This window comes from Lissotriton helveticus, chromosome 1_1 (assembly GCF_964261635.1).
Source record: "Lissotriton helveticus chromosome 1_1, aLisHel1.1, whole genome shotgun sequence".
In the NCBI taxonomy this organism is placed as follows: Eukaryota; Metazoa; Chordata; class Amphibia; order Caudata; family Salamandridae; genus Lissotriton; species Lissotriton helveticus.
Genome location: NC_136057.1, coordinates 1,592,942,625 through 1,592,958,728, shown reverse-complemented (window position 1 = coordinate 1,592,958,728; position 16,104 = coordinate 1,592,942,625). Strand labels below are relative to the sequence as shown.

The 16,104-nt window shown below is 48.7% G+C and overlaps 1 long non-coding RNA gene across 1 annotated transcript in view; it reads left to right on the top strand.

Moving 5' to 3' along the window:
* The first annotated feature begins 401 nt into the window (after nucleotides 1-401).
* Nucleotides 402-16,104, top strand: part of LOC144773572 (uncharacterized) — a 49,039-nt gene continuing 33,336 nt past the window's right edge. The window contains exon 1 of the long non-coding RNA XR_013600012.1: nucleotides 402-624. This is a non-coding gene — a long non-coding RNA (uncharacterized LOC144773572). The remainder of the gene's footprint in view (nucleotides 625-16,104) is intronic.

Below are 16,104 nucleotides of genomic sequence, written 5' to 3'. Positions count from 1 at the left end.
AACGTCGCAGCCATCTTTGAATGGTGATAGTTGTTGTGTTACTTAAGGTATATAAAATACGGCCTCAATCGCGATATTTCCTTAAAAGTCTCCGTGCCCTCATACCAGCGTGATTCTTTGTACCCAAACACCTCACCCCACTCCCAACATACCTCGCCTAATAAATGTTCATATTACGACAAATTGCATTTCACAATGTACAGACAATCTGCAAACGCGTCTAGATTCCACTTTACTGATTGATCTCACCCATGCTGGAAATGGAAAAAATATAGTAATTGAGCCATAAATTTGGGTGAAACAACCCATACATTGGGGGTCTGTTATACCTGCTGCTCAGCCAGTGTGACTGTGGTGAGAGAATGTTAGTGAGTGGAATATTGGTGAGTATGTGTCAGTTGGTAGATGGGCTGAGCAACAGGAAGACTGCTCCTGGTGGAGCTCTGCTTAACAACTTATCCTGAATAAGTCTACTTACAAGAACCTACATGGATTGGACCATCTTTTATTTATTATAATTTGGCGACGAGTTTGAAAAGAACCTGCGTATGATATCTGGATGGTGTAAGCCTTGACAATGGGAAACATTTTCTACAGAGATTTGAAGCCTGAAGCAATTTCCAGGTAAAGGAACTTCTATTAAAACTAACAGCAGTGTATTTAACAGCAATGTGGCACCCCTAAACCCCACCAGTGACCTGACGATCGGTCGGCCCCCAACCCAAGCGTGCCAGTTCTTGCTGTTTCTGTGTCTATGGATTGGAGCTGCAGTCTTTCCTTTCTGGCTCTATGTTGACCTTTTGCCCGTTTGCCGCAGTCACTATTTGGGTCATCTTTCTATGTCCCCATCTCAATTTGGACCAGGTTCCCATGTATGGATTTGGGTGAGGGAACTGGTTCTACTGTGTTTCCTGCACACATCCTGTGCTGGGAGTGTTAACTACTGAGAGGACTTCCCAGAGCTTTTGTTTGGAGGTGCGTTTAGAAAGAGGAGCTCGTTTGTTCGTGCTTTAGAGAGTGTCCCAGTTTCCGTTTCAAGTGTACAGAGTAGTGTGTGCGACATTGACTAAAAGCTTTTACACTCAAGTATCAGATTGCAACCTGACTGGTTCGCTGCATTGGAGCGGAAATCGATACACACAGGGACCTTTTTCGTTTTAAAGTTAATTTGACAGAGCCGTCTGCCCTGTTTTCTCGCCTGTGTAAAGGCAGGTAAAACTGTTATGCTATGTTTTGAAATTTGCTTGCGTACCTTACCGTCTTGTTGGTGCCGCGTGGAGGAGTCGAGGAATCCTTGATGACGTCCTTGCTTCTACGTTCCTCTCAGCAGAGGCACCCCCCACATGGTCGCACCACCCGAATCCCAATAACTTCAGACCACACAAGTTTTTGTTTCATGGAAGAATTGAGGCCGCAGTTTATTAGGCATTTCCAACTTACAAGCGATCCTTTACACACCATTATTTTGTCTGGCGAGCCTGTGTCCTTACCCCATCCACTCTGCACTGTGCCCTACATCCAGTGCAGCTACATTCGCCAAGGTGACCTCTCACCGTCCTTAACCCCATTTGCTCTGCACTGTGCCCTACATTCAGTGCAGCTATCCTTGCCCAGGTAACCCATCACCCCTGTGGACGCACCCTTTCCTTTCACTCCGGGCAAGCTTCCGCTTCCAGCCCGACCGTGTAACCTTTTACCCCCGGTTGCCACGCACTACTTGGGTAAGCGTCTGCTTTAACCCAACCGGACGGCCCCTTTTGCTTCCGGTGTCCACTCACTCCCGGGTAACCATTGGGTTCCCACCCGGCCGGGTGACCTTTCACTTCCGGTGTCCACACATTCCTTCCGGGTAAGCGTCTGTCCCACCCCCGCCCATTTACTCTTCGCTTCCGGTGTGTACCCTTTGTTACCTGGGCAAGCCGATGTGCTTCCCGCCCGTCCAACCTGCTTTCCTGTTCCCCCATCCATCTCTGCGAGGTGACCCGGTAATCGGTCTCCCCACTTCCCCCATGCCACAGGCTCCGCCCTCTGTTCCGTAATTAATCGTTTACTTCCAGTTCACCTGAACCCAGGGGAGCTCGGGGAGCTTGCCAGTGACCCCCTGAGTCCTGACGGCCCTGTTTGCGGTCTGTGCCCGCTTCACAGCCTGCTTTTGTATTCCTCTTGGATCTCTTTGTACGTCCTGCCTGCTATTTCTTCCTCCGACCAAAGGACCTCTTGCAAGTCCACTATGCCTCTGCGACAAATCTAACCACCTTGGCCAGCCCCCCCCGAACTCTTGTTTTTTCACGGGTGGGTGGGCGGGTCTTCTCCTGACACAATTCCCCGGAGAAAGAGGGCCTTGCGCCCGGTGCCCACCCTTAAATACCCCTACCCCCTGCCACATTCCTAACCCTAGATTTACAGCTGAGCTGGCCCAGCCCATTCTCTGGTGGGCCCGCTCTTTCTCCTTCCTTATCTCCAGCCAATCCTTATTGGTGCCCGGGCTCTGCTTCCCGGGGGAGGCCTCCACTGAGACCCCCGGTCCAGCCACTGTCCCCCTCCCCCTGGGGAGTGGGGGGCTGAACCAAGGGGCACAGCAGAGGCACCCCCCACATGGTCGCACCACCCGAATCCCAATAACTTCAGACCACACAAGTTTTTGTTTCATGGAAGAATTGAGGCCGCAGTTTATTAGGCATTTCCAACTTACAAGCGATCCTTTACACACCATTATTTTGTCTGGCGAGCCTGTGTCCTTACCCCATCCACTCTGCACTGTGCCCTACATCCAGTGCAGCTACATTCGCCAAGGTGACCTCTCACCGTCCTTAACCCCATTTGCTCTGCACTGTGCCCTACATTCAGTGCAGCTATCCTTGCCCAGGTAACCCATCACCCCTGTGGACGCACCCTTTCCTTTCACTCCGGGCAAGCTTCCGCTTCCAGCCCGACCGTGTAACCTTTTACCCCCGGTTGCCACGCACTACTTGGGTAAGCGTCTGCTTTAACCCAACCGGACGGCCCCTTTTGCTTCCGGTGTCCACTCACTCCCGGGTAACCATTGGGTTCCCACCCGGCCGGGTGACCTTTCACTTCCGGTGTCCACACATTCCTTCCGGGTAAGCGTCTGTCCCACCCCCGCCCATTTACTCTTCGCTTCCGGTGTGTACCCTTTGTTACCTGGGCAAGCCGATGTGCTTCCCGCCCGTCCAACCTGCTTTCCTGTTCCCCCATCCATCTCTGCGAGGTGACCCGGTAATCGGTCTCCCCACTTCCCCCATGCCACAGGCTCCACCCTCTGTTCCGTAATTAATCGTTTACTTCCGGTTCACCTGAACCCAGGGGAGCTCGGGGAGCTTGCCAGTGACCCCCTGAGTCCTGACGGCCCTGTTTGCGGTCTGTGCCCGCTTCACAGCCTGCTTTTGTATTCCTCTTGGATCACTTTGTAAGTACCGCCATGCCTCGCTGGGAGCTATCGCTGCCAGCGAGAGCCCCCCCCATGCCATTACTGCGGCCCCATGCTTGCAAACTACCAACAGCCCCTTGCATTCAATGCTGCTAACACATTTCGTAGCAGGACATCTGTTCCAGTGTCCGATAAGTACACCCCATCTGACCTGTAATAGTGCGGCTGCCGCAAGTTAATTAGTGTGTGCCTAATGCTACCTAAACCTACCCCTTTTAAAAACTTGGCCATGAGGCTATTTAGTCTCTTCCTTGATAACTCCATGCCGTTTTGGGAGTGCACACCAGCCCATACCCTTCTAGGAATTATTTCGGACCATACAACCTCTGTGGTGTCCATGCTCCTGGCTAAATTAGTGAGATCCCTCTTTAACATGTGAAACAGTTCCCCCGCCCCATCACTGGGAGGTCATTTCCCCCTAGATGAATTACTAAAACATTTGGGTCCTTTGCGCAGGTGTGGAAGTCTTCAATGACGCTCCCCAATTCTCTCCAGTGCAACCCTGGCTTGCCAAACCATCGCACCCTTGTCCGTTGGAACGGGAACGTTGCATTCCACCCAATGCTGTGGGCCCTGTTAGCGGCCATTGACATGTAAGAGTGCCCGATGACCCACACTGTTTTGTATTCTGTGGAGTAGAACAGAAGCACAGAAATGTTGGTATCAATCTTCTATCCGCCTTTTATTATACATTTAAATTGCAGTACATAAGTTTAGTCAAGACCCCTAACACTGAATCGCCGCAACCCATGTCTTCTTCCCTCCTCTACCCGTCGGATGTTGGGCGAATGTACACCCGAAACCTGTCTGATTGCCATCTTCCTATTTGTTTTATTGCATTTGCCGACATGCCCTCCTGGAAGGCTGTGGTGGCTGCCCCAATGCGGAAGGAATGTGTAGTGTAATGACACCCTTGGAGCCCAAATATAACATAAACAATAGGAGAGAGTTAAGGGATTTTATCCACCGAAGTGGACGGAACAATACTCCTAGTCCCCTGGGTTAGGTATCTAAATTAACAAAAGTAAGGAGTACCACCAGAAAAAAATGCTCAGAGAGCGATTTCTGCGGGATGGTTCACTATCAAAGAGAAGAAAGTCCTTCTTTGTTTATTAATAACCCCTCACTCACCGACCTGGTCGGTGACATGCTTCATCATCGGGGCCACCTTGATGGCCGAGTGCCATCAAGGTGTGCTTCAACACCTGAACTACAGTGAAGCTGGTATGTGAGTGATGAATGTGAAAAAGAAGTAAGTGAGTTAAAAATTGTCCTGGTATGACTTGTATGAAAAAACTTTATTCTTAAGACTACTGGACAATAGTAAAATATAAGTGTCGATACAATTAGAGGTTTAGTTATGACCAAGTGTATCTGGAGAATATGTGGTGGGTCTACATGTTTCAAACCGTACTAGGAATTACCGGTTTTTCTTCAGGACCAGATCAAGGAAATGGGTGGTCAGGGTACACTAACACCCTGCCGTGCCTGCATTACCTTGTGCCTTGACATCAAAATTCGTGATGCCAGGCGAAAAAACAAAATAAAGGTATAACCCTTGGAGCCCAGCCACTTGAACCGTTGCTGCTAACACCCTTTTGAACTGATACAATGTTACCGGGGTCCCATCCTCGTGAGTGAGGAGGTAGTTGTCGCCATTGACACCTTCCAGTTCCTGTATGTACCCTGCCAAGAGCGTTACTGGGCAATACGAGCTGAGCCCTTCCATCCTATTCAGTGTAATGAACTGTCCCCTTCCCACTTGATCTGTTTTAGAGCGCCGCACCCGTAGGGATACCTGCTGTGTGCCTAGTGATATGTCCTTCACCAACAAGGCCCTGCTGCTTTTATCCCCTTTCGACCTGGCTACTAATTCACTAATGCGAAATGCCCCGAAGAAGGCCAGGGAAAATGTTACTCTAAACAGCGCACTTTCAAACTCTGAGTAGCACACCAAAGGGAGGTGGTCCATTAGAATCTTTAGTGTCCTAAAGTCAATTGGGGACCTGTGATCCTGCTTTTTACCTTCCTCTTTTGCCCACCCTTTCAAGGCTGCCCTAATAACAAAACCTTTAGTAGGATCGTCAAAACCCTTCAGCTTTGAATGGTATGCTATTGCTGCCAGGTGCTCTCCAACCCATGACCTAGATTCGACGGCTCCCCTGGCCCACACCACAAACTGTTTGACCCGCCTCCCCAGTTGCTGAACATTGTCTGGAAGCTCAGAATCATCCGCTGTAAAGTTCCGAAAAGTGTCCACACAACGTCGATACCGGTGCCTTGTCCCCACCGCTAGAGCCTCCTCCGCCATATTCTGTAGTAGACCTTCTAATGCATCAGTCTCCAATATTCCTCTTTGAAGGGCGTCATTTCTTGCTGCGCCTCCGGCCATTCTGCCCGGAATCTTTCCCACTGTAAGCGAGAAAGAGCATCAGCTGCCTTGTTCTGAACCCCTGGCACATGCTTGGCTGTTATCTGAATATTATACTGGAGACACCTGTTCACTAAATGCCTTAATAAGCCTAATACTATGGGACAAGCCGCAGCCTGATTATTTATTGCCTGGACGGCTGCCATGTTGTCGGACCGGACGACCAAGCACTTGTTGGCCAAGGTGTCCGACCATATGGACAATGCCACCAGAATCGGAAAGAGTTCTATCGCTGTGATATTGTTGGTGAGGCCACCTTATCGCCAGGCCGGTGGCCACTCCTTGGCACACCACGCAGAACCCAATATTGCACCAAAACCCCCTTGCCTGGAGGCATCTGTGTACAGTTGCGACCTCTCATCAGCTGTCCATCGTGCAGGCCATATTCTAACCCCATTGAACCCTTGGAGAAAAGACAGCCACATCTGCAAGTCTTGCTTCAGCCCCTTCTTCAACCTGACAAAGTGATGTTTCTGAGTCATGCCTGCCGTAGCACCTGCCAGCCTTCTAGAAAAAACTCTCCCCACCTGAATGACCCTGGATGCAAAATTGAGCTTGCCCATTAACTCCTGGATATCTTTTAAAGTTGCTTTCTCTTTCGCCAATACCCTTTTGATAGCTGCTGCAAAGTCCTGTACTTTCTCCACCGGGAGGCGTGACTCCCCTTCCTCTGAGTCCAACTCTATCCCCAAAAAAGTTAACTTAGTTGTGGGGCCTTCTGTTTTTTCCGCTGCCAATGGGACTACCAAGCACTGCGATACGAACGTGAAGGCTCGGGGGAGTTCGCCTCGCCTACAAACAAGAAGTCATCCAGATAATGAAGCTTGCCCCCCACTGGCTGGACCTTGTTCGTTGCCCACTCCAAAAAGGAACTAAATGCCTCAAAATAAGAGCAGGAAACGGAACAACCCATGGGCATACACCTGTCATAGTACAGCTTATCCCTGAACTGGAACCCCAGCAAATGAAAGCTGTCGGGATGCACTGGTAACAGCCTGAAGGCTGATTCTATATCAGCTTTTGCCATGAGAGCTCCTGTCCCAGCCTGCCTGACTAACTCAATGGCTTCATCAAATGTTGCATAGGAGACTGTGCAAATATCCTGGCTTAGCCAGTCATTCACTGAGTTTCCTCTGGGATAAGAGAGGTGGTGGATCATTCGGTATTTGCCTGCCTCCTTTTCCTGACACAATTCCCCGGAGAAAGAGGGCCTTGCGCCCGGTGCCCACCCTTAAATACCCCTACCCCCTGCCACATTCCTAACCCTAGATTTACAGCTGAGCTGGCCCAGCCCATTCTCTGGTGGGCCCGCTCTTTCTCCTTCCTTATCTCCAGCCAATCCTTATTGGTGCCCGGGCTCTGCTTCCCGGGGGAGGCCTCCACTGAGACCCCCGGTCCAGCCACTGTCCCCCCCCCCCTGGGGAGTGGGGGGCTGAACCAAGGGGCATTGCTGCCGAGTGACACCTCATGCAGCAACGCGCTGTGAGCCATCCGGCTCACCGTCAAGTTTGTGCCGCCATCTTGGTGTCGCAGTCTGCGTCTAGACCGCACTGCTGAGCCTCAATGGTGTTTCCTGGAAAGCTAGAAAGGCTGGTACTGTAGAGGCTCCTGGCAGTTTTTAGGTTTCGTCCTGGGCGTTGCAACTGCGTAGCAGTTGCAACGCCCACGGCGAAAGCTCATGATCCTACATATCGACGTTGGTTCCGCCTCTGTCTCTCATTGGCTAGCTCCATAAATGGAGGCTAGCCATTGGGAGACAGAGGCTGTCAATCACGCTTTCTGGTGAAAACCCTCGGCAGAACCCAGCTTAGTGCTTGCCTGCGGTCTATCCGTCTTACGACTTCAGCGCCTTCCTTAGTTTCGATTCTTAGGAAACTAAAGGCGAAACAAAACTGAAACTGAACCGCTCAGACAGGGCTCGGGCAGCCAGGCGACTGACACTTGCGGCTCATCGCGTAGACACGCCGTGTGCTCCTCGGCAGCGCCGGGAGCGGTTTCTAGGCACCAGTCTTCCGTGGCGCCCTGAGGAGCGGAGGGATCGTTGCATGCTCCGCATCTTGGGATCTGTCGGGGCTCATCCGCTAGTTCATGACAATGGGCGTGTGAGCGGATCCCTCTCAGGGACAGTGCAAGGGGGCCACGCTTGGACCCTCGGCGGCCTCCTTCGGTTCAGCGGGTGAGATGCCAACTGGGCCCTCCTCGGTGGGCAGAGAGGAGAGGAGAGCCGCGGTGCTGAGGGGCACCGCATCTGAGGCTGGCACGGAGCAGCCTGCTGGCCGTCGCTGGGGTCTGCCCTCTCCACAGATGGCATAGGGACCGACCCACCCAGAGAAAAGAAGAGGGCCCGAGTGGCTAGAGCTGCAGCCCCTCGCAGGAGGCGCTTGAATACACCCCAGTGTCTCTGGGAGTCGGTGTCGCTTGTCGGTACCCATGCGAGGAGGGGACAGGCATCCCGCGCCCTCGTCCCGCATCTGATGCTTCGGGGCGCGCTCCGGGGCCTCTGGGCTCAACAGATGGGATAAAGACCAGGCTGCTGGGGAGAAGGAGCCGCTCTGCTGGGACAGCACATCTGTGCAGCTTCAGTCACCGCGCTTCACTCCGGCGCATTTTCCCACCATGGATATTAACAAGATGGTAAGGCGCTCGCAGCTGTTCGCGCAACTTTTGTGCATGCACCGGCCCGTGGGCGCTACTTGTGCATAGCAGTGTCTGTCTTTCCACTTCCAGGGGCGCGTGGTGAGCGGTGCGAGCCTCCAGTGTGGCTTCCATCCGGTGTAAACTTACTCAGGAATAGCCAGCTGTGAGTTAGGGTCTCAGCCTGAATAAAAAACGTCTGTTTTCAACAGGTTTGTAGCTGTAGAGAGGGGGACACGACCCTCTGGTTTAGTAGCGACCCCCGTGTTTGAATATATTATGTACTGCCTATTTGGACATAATTTACTTGATGTAAAGCGCTCTGATACCCTCGGGTCCAGCTAGCGCTATATAAAACTCCTAAAATAAAATAAGTAGTGGGGGAGGGGCCCGTCTAGGAAGGGTGCTTCTACTGTCAGTGATGGATGGTCAACCCTGAGGTCACATAGCTGCGCTGCCACTGCATTGTATGCATTGTATTTTATCAGGGAGGGCTGCAGTCTCGTGGGTCAGTGATGCACCGGAAGAGGAGCCAATAGGGAAGCGAGGCTATTGTGATTGGTGCTCTACAGGTTATATTACGAGGGGCTTTTTTATTTAAATTATTTCTTATTTAAAGATCCGTAAATAGTGCACTATGTCAGAAAGAAAATTCCATCACCATCCGGAAGAGAAAGAACACGGTTTTACCTTTTTCGCGCGCGCGCCTACTTGGACTTCAACTCGTGTCAAATATCCTAATGGGACAGAAGGAACTGCAGCTCTGGTCGGAGAAAAAGTTTGCAGTCTTTCACATCATTGCTTTCTGCTAGAGAGACGGGCAAGCCAGATAATAAATGTCTGGTTTGGGAAGGGAAGAGCCAGTGCACCACCCTAACTTATCAAAATCGTTGGCATGTAGACTGTGCAGCAAGCGTCATATGAAACAAGCATTTACAATGCAACGGTTTCGCCTTTGGAAAAGTTTGAGCTATTGGCATTGTAAATGACAAAATTTGTATTTATGTGTTGGTTTTGAAAACAGATAAATAAATGGCATTGTCCTTTACATTGCCAATAGCTCTAACTTTTCCAAAGGCGAAACCGTTGCATTGTAAATGCTTGTTTCTTCTTTGTGCACCACTGTGAATGATACGCTCCAGTGTCTCGTCAGCGGCCATAAATTTCAGGGAGTTGCCGTCTACATGTAATATTCTGAGGACATCTTCTGTGGATAGTGTGCACCCCACACAATCTCCAATTAGAAGACCATGTTGTGAGGTCTCCGAACTTCATCACCATCTTGTCCAAGTGCAAATCTCGTCAATTTCGTCAGCTTACGTTCGGTGCAGACCACGATGACCACTTTATTTGTTTGACCTTTTGTTTGTTGTGGCTTGGAGGAACTTGACTTCAGGTGACCATGGTTTTATTGTATAAGGACATTTATTATTTAACTTGTGTATGGAAAATGTCATTCGAGTGCAGCAGTTTCTCCCTTTCATTGGGGGTGTGGGTCTGCGTCCTGTCATGTCAGTTAGCCTTTATATTATTATTTTTGCAAATTGACCAGCTTACTGTTTACTGCATGCTTTACTTAGTGACATTAAGTTCTTATGCTTAGTGTCATGCATTGTGTTTTCTTCTACTTTCTGGTTTGTTGTGTTTGCCACCGCTGTCTGGTAGTGTGGCAGAGGTATTTTACAGTGTTGTGATTGTGCTGGTGTCTCCCACTTTCTTTGTGGTTGTGGGTTGGTGCTGGAATACCACCCATCGTAGAGCTGATTGTTGAAGAGTGAGTGTTTTTTTTCATATTGATGTTTTTTTCCTTATTACTTTTTTGGGTGTAGCACTGTGCGCTGTTACATGTTTGGTGTGGAGCGACTTTTCACACACACCATCCTAACTTTGGGTTTGGTTGTAGGGCTTAAAAGAATTTTTATGCTTTCTTAAAGAGTTTTTTTTTCTTATGCTTGGAGTGAAGCCTACTTTTTTTAGGGTAGTGCTTGTATTAGTGATTGGTTTTTCCTTACTACTTGATTGGATGTTGAGTTGTGCATTTTTCACCTGTTCCGTGTGGAGAGCCTTTCCACACATACCACCCTTTCTTCAGGTTTGGGTGAAGGGCTATGCTAAAGCCAGTTTTGCATAGAGTGTGCGTTTTTGCTTGTGTGTGCTTTTTACTTTCACTACTTATTTGGAAGTAGCGTTGTGCTAGTGATTGGTGTTCTTTTCTGTGTTTGTGTGGATTTGTTTTCCACACTTTCCACCTATGCTTTGGGCTTGGGTTAAGGGCATCTTTGATGTCGTTTGTTTATCACTAGTGATTGATGTTCATATGTTTACTAAGAGGATGGATGTGGAACTTTGTTGTTCCTTTCTTGGTTTGTGTGGATTGTTATACCGCACTTTCCACCCATGCTTCGGGCTTGGGCAGCTGTCATACCGTTGGTTCCGTTTGGATCGTCTTTCCACACTTTCCACCCATGCTGCGCCTAGGTGAATATTTTGTTGCTGTTGTTGGTTGGTTTTCGTCTACACCTTGTGGTTGGCACCTTAGTTACTTTTCTTTTGTTTGCATAGCCAGCTAGCATGTTTTAGGTATATGGGTTTGTTTGTGGTTTGCTGTGTAGTAGTGCTTGTATTTTGCTATGGTAGAAAGGGAGATGGTGCATGAGTGTATTCTTAGCATAGCACTTGTGTTCCTTTTTCGGTTTATTTCTTGAAGCAAGATATTTTTCATCTATTATCTTCATGCTGACGTTTCAGATCGATGCTATCTTGCTTATGGGTAGCAATGGTTCTGATGCATTCTTTTGTATGCTATTCTTCCTATGTCATTCTTTTTATGTATCAGACTTCATTATTATTCTATTAGAGTATTTATGTAATTAATATGAAGAAAAGAGATGTGTTATACCTGCTGCTCAGCCGGTATGACTGTGGTGAAAAAATGTTGTTGAGTGGGATGTTGGTGAGTGTGTGAGTCAGTTGGTGGATGGGCTGGGCAGCAGGAAGGCTGCTTCTGGTGGGACTCAGTTTAGCAACGTATCCTGAATAAATCTACTTACAAGACCCTACATGGATTGGACCATCTTTTATTCATTACAGGGTCAAGGTGTGGCAGCCAGCAGAAAGGGGGTGAGTTTAGGAGGGGCGAAGTCATAAAAAGCAGAGTGAGTATGAAAGTCAAGCAGAAAAAGGTTGCATTTTAAAATATTTTATGGGGTTTAGGCATCTGCTGTAGAGATCTTGGTGTGCCCAGCAGCTGTGAGGGGATAATAATAATATTGAGATAATTCTGGAGGTTGATACATGCCTTGGAAGGCTCTGTGGACTATCTAACCACTGTTTTAACTCTTAAAGTAGCATTAAGGGATAATGTGCCTGCTGCAAAGTACATCTGTAACAAGAAGATCACAGAATTTTGTTTTATGTAGACAGGTAATTGAGCTGGCTACTGCTTTTAATACATGGATCTTTTTGTTACTTGCAGTTCATAAGTTGAAATACTTTTATTATTACATACGGTACTATGCTGTGAACCGGAATCAAGTATCTGTATGTGAACCACAAGATGTTGGTTTACAACCATATTGTCTTTTTTCTCAAACTCTTGGTATTCCAAGGTTACTCAAAAGCCTCCCTTTGGATAGTATTAAAGTCTTTTTTTAGTACAAACAACCCCAATCACTGTGTTCCATTTACATTTTTGACTTTGTGTTTCTCTTGACCATGCACTCTTAACATATGATGCCTATGAGGGGTTATTTTTGGTAGTAAATTTTTGCGTTATCATACATACAGTCATATTCAGAAACTCCCTACAATTCAAGGTTTTTCCCAACAGCTCCTTACGTTCATTCAAATGCCTTTCTATGGAGATTCAAGTTTCAACACCGCTCCCCAGGGTACGAGTCGGGGGTACACTGGGGTACACAGCGTCCACACACTCTTTTCACAGGGTGGACACCGTCCCCCCTACGAAGAAGGTGGGCCCCATAGAAATATGCAGAACGTGTCCCGCTATAATATTCAGACACCAAGACACGTTCAGCAACGACTGCACATTGTCTGCTTTCGATTCCCAGCAGCAACGTACAGGCAACGAGAGAGCTTTACTTTCATCTCATCTGGGCCGAATTTATGGGGCCATCAGGCCTCCTTTTGTTTGAAACTCCTGACTGAAGGCGGCCTGGAACCTCACACTTAAATGTAAATGCCATGGAGGAGAAACACAGGTACACAGCTTGCTATCTCTTCACAGGTACTAAGAGAGGCAACTTTTGCCTTTGTTCAGTCCTTGAATATAAGAGATGCATGCACTGTAAGAATGTCAGGTGTGGGGTCTGTCCCAGTGTTTACACATATAATTTAAATAGCACTATTTTATTTCTTTTGTAACATGATGTGCTTCATAGGAGACACCTTAACCTTCTATACTATTTTGATTTGAATCTGGGTCTACACAAAACACAGATTTCTCCAACAAATGCATTAACCGCCAGAGTTATCTCATCATGATTATTATTATTCACTGAGATATACTGGGCACCTCTGCAGCAGATGCCTTAACGCCATAAAATATTTTTTTAAATCAGGACTTTGCAACCCGTTAAGCAGAACAGATCTACTACCATGCTTCTCCTTGCTGCTAATTTCTTTATGGCAGGTCTAAAAAACCAGAATGTATTAGTTGAGGCTAAGAATTTGCGCCAGGATGGCGTCACTTTTTTGGCACAACCAACGTTAAATCTCATTTGTTAAATTTCCTAATGCACTAACTCATGATATACCTGATAAACATGTGGGAGGTCTTAATATCTGATTTCACTTCTTGTGATATCACTTCCAGTGAGGTCACTTCCTGTGAAGCCATGTGTAATGTCACGCTTCGTGAGTCATGCAAAATGACTGCAAAATCCATAATAACACTTGCATACTACCTAACTTGGTTAGTCCTCCCACTTCTTTTTATAGGAAATGTGCCCTGCTGCTCCCCTTTCATATTTCATGCCATGTATCACCCGCCTGGTGGATGCTCCTCCTTCTTGGAGGAATTCACAGACTTCGCCAGCGACCAATACTTTTAAAATGACAGACAGATTTTTCTGGTAGACTTTTATCTTCACTTGGGCTCTTTGGAAGACTCAGCTGCCAATAGGCTTGCCACCTTTCTCTCAGCTAATGATCTTATCCAACACTGTTCGGTACCAACACACTCTAAGGGCTCTATTCTTAACCTTGTTATATCCAAATCAGATATGCTAACTCTGAGAAGTTGGCCTGATATGTGTTGTCCACTATTCTAGTGGGCACCCTGTATCAGTCCATGTAGGAGAGTAGGGTCTGCTTTCCTATGGTCCCCCCATTTTTTGCTTTTTGCTTCACTGGTTTTCGACTTAATGTGGCTGTGGGCCTGCTAATCAGACCCACAGCCCTGCTGTTCTCTCTCTAAATTCACACCATGTACTTTAGGTAGATCACCAATTGGGATTTGGGTCACTCTTATGAGTCCCTGTACAGTGTACTATAGGTACCCAGGGCATAGGTGCACCCAAGGCCTACCAGGGACTGCAGCATATCTTTTGCCACCCCTGGCTGGCCATCCAAACTGACACAACTGGCTGATCACTCAGCTGGGGCAAGGTCATGTAATCACCCCTTGCTTAGATATAGTATACCTATGACTAACCTTATATCTGGACACATATACACCTATAAGTTACTCCTATGGCAGGACTTAACAATTCTGAAGGCAGAGTGCTTGGTTTTATGTGAGATGGTGCTCTAGCATGAGCTGAACCTGTCTGCAGCTTTCGGAACGATGTCCTTATAGCTGTTCTAGGATAATGCCATACCATATACTCTTAAGTGCATTATGAACCTCGCGGTTAAATGCTATCTATGGTTTGGCTTTATCAAAACATGTCCTGTAAGGTGTCATATGCTTTGGAATACTACCCCCTCGCCAGTCCTGGCGACGGGGGTAGCATTCCACCCTTCTAGAGGGAGAAGACATGTTACTTCCATTAATCCCGGTTAAAGTTAACCAGAGCCTCAGCATCACAAAATGGATGCTGCTGCCACAGACACAAGTCTGACCTCCTGCTGCTGGGAGTCCTTCCAGCGAGGGAGGCTTGGACAATAGGTTTCCTGTCACAGGGAGGTGCTGGCACTACCCCAGACAGGCTATAGTGTATTGGGGCAGGGAGGGCTGAATGAAATGAGATACTGCCTGGGGCACACAAGGTGTCCCATGCATAGTCCAGTTGAAACCGGTGCTGGGGCACTCCAGCCCCAGCTCTGGCGCGAAACTGGACAAAGGGAAAGGAGTGTAACCACCCCCTTCCTGGGTCCCACCCATAGGAGGGACCTAGCAGGTAATCCAGCCCCTAGATTTGGTATATAGGTAGGAGCTGTGTCCTTAGACTTTAGATATATCCTGACTGAAACTCTGATATGAAACTCTGGACCTTCGACATCCTACTCGACGTAGAAGACTGAAGAATCTCCCTTGTGGTCAATGAGTGACCACCCTGTGCAAGCAGGCACCATCAAGCGCTCAATGGTTTGCTTTGTCTTTGCTCCCGCCGGAGCTTGAACACAGAACCTGACAAGACCCGGACTTCCAGACATCCAACAGCCCGATCCACAGCCACAGCAAAGCTGAGACCCGTGGAGGTGACGAGAAACGTGGGACCGGCCATCTTGGAAAGCCAGCGAATTGCTTTCCGTGCAACTTCTGAGGCACCCTCGAAGTTGTGCATTGGGGATTGAGAAGCCCCAGCCCCGAGCACCAACTGCACCGAAGATCACCTCTCCACACTCACCGAGTGCTGCGTGGGGCCCTTTTGCATTTTCCTGCTCGACGCGGCTGTCCGGTCACTTGCCCGTTGGCTAGTGGCCTCTGTGACGACGAATCCCAAAATCTACACCGCTGGTCTGGTTGCTCCAGACTGGCCCTTGCTTCCCTGCGAAGGAGAAGCCCCTCAGTCCTTGCTGGCCTGAGTAAGAAGCCATCTTCGATTCTTGCGTGGGTTTCATTTGCCAAGGCCTGTTGACTCCGAATCGAGATCCGACACCGCCAACAGCGAGAGCCTTCGTGGGACAGTCCGTATCAAGCTCCTGGTCGTCGTCGACACCTCCTGGTCCATGTGGCTGCAGAGACAAGCTTCACGACATCACCTGATTGCTTCCTGACATCGCCTGGTTCCTTCCTGGTTCCTTCCTGGTCACTGGCTAGTGACCCAGACTCTGTCCCCTCTGCTTTCAGGTACTCTTCATCTTTGATCCACCCTTGGATCCAACCGGACTCTTCTCTCCTGGTCGCCTGCAGCATCTTTTCTCCAAGGCTCCATAGAACTCCACGACGAAACCCGACACACTTTGACACCTATGCACCTGCTTCCTGTGGGTGAGGTAACGCGAGTACTGCGGTGCTCCTGTAAAGAGTAACTCTCCTAGGGTCCTAGTTTCAAGTGGTTAGCTTCTAGTCCAGTCGGAAGACTCCTAAACCTTTAACTTTCTAACTTTTATGCACCCATTGACTTCTTTGTGTGCACGTGTGTGCATTTAGACGCTGCACCCGCATCCCGTGGGCCTCCTGCTC